Here is a 1,126-nt window from a genome sequence, read left to right as displayed (position 1 = left end):
TCCTTCTATTTTTCTTTTCCTCTGACACCTCAAGGAATCTCTATACTGTGACATAGAGGATTCCATATTTTCTTGTTCTCTTCTCTTTCATATGAGCAGGAGCAAAGACAAAAGCATTCTTGTTGAGGCTGACCCTGAACCTGAAAGGACCTTGAAGCGAAAGCTAAGAGAAGCTAAGACACAACTCTCTGTAGAGGACCTAACAGAAATATTCAAACAAGAAGAAGACATGGCAGCCGAAAATAACAACAATGCCAATAATACAAAGAAGGTTCTGGGTGACTTTACTGCACCTACTCCCAACTTCTATGGGATAAGCATCTCTATCCCTGCCATTGGAGCAAACAACTTTGAGCTTAAGCCTTAATTAGTTTCTCTAATGCAACAGAATTGCAAATTCCACGGACTTCCGTTGGAAGATCCTCATCAGTTTTTAGCTGAATTCTTGTAAATCTGTGACACTGTCAAGACTAATGGGGTTGACCCTGAGGTCTACAGACTTATGCTATTCCCTTTTTACTGTAAGAGACAGAGCTAGAATATGGTTAGACTCACAACCTAAAGAAAGCCTGAACTCTTGGGAAAAGCTAGTCAATGCCTTCTTGGCAAAGTTCTTTCCACCTCAAAAATTGAGTAAGCTTAGAGTGGAAGTCCAGACCTTCAGACAGAAGGAAGGTGAATCCCTCTATGAAGCTTGGGAAAGATACAAACAATTGATCAGAAAATGTCCTTCTGACATGCTTTCTGAATGGAGTATCATAGGTATCTTCTATGATGGTCTATCTGAACTGTCCAAGATGTCATTGGATAGCTCTGCAGGAGGATCTCTTCATCTGAAGAAGACGCCTGCAGAAGCTCAAGAACTCATTGAAATGGTTGCAAATAACCAATTCATGTACACTTCTGAAAGGAATCCTGTGAACAATGGGATGAATCAGAAGAAAGGGGTTCTTGAGATTGATACTCTGAATGCCATATTGGATCATAACAGAATATTGACTCAGCAAGTCAATATGATTTCTCAAAGTCTGTCTGGAATGCAAGCTGCACCAGGCAGTACTAAGGATGCTTCATCTGAAGAAGAAGCTTATGATCCTGAGAACCTTTCAATGGAAGAGGTGAACTA

The 1,126-nt window shown here is 40.5% G+C and overlaps 1 non-coding gene across 1 annotated transcript; it reads right to left on the bottom strand.

The window, feature by feature from the left end:
• Positions 1-635: 635 nt before the first annotated feature.
• Positions 636-743, bottom strand: LOC127745157 (small nucleolar RNA R71). Its single transcript, XR_008006353.1, has one exon. It is a non-coding gene; the product is annotated as a small nucleolar RNA R71 (small nucleolar RNA).
• Between the last annotated feature and the right edge of the window lie 383 nt (positions 744-1,126).

The sequence above is a fragment of the Arachis duranensis genome, chromosome 2 (genome assembly GCF_000817695.3).
Source record: "Arachis duranensis cultivar V14167 chromosome 2, aradu.V14167.gnm2.J7QH, whole genome shotgun sequence".
NCBI classification, from domain to species: domain Eukaryota; kingdom Viridiplantae; phylum Streptophyta; class Magnoliopsida; order Fabales; family Fabaceae; genus Arachis; species Arachis duranensis.
Note: the sequence above shows the minus strand (reverse complement) of the source record. Positions and strands in the feature narration are given on the sequence as shown.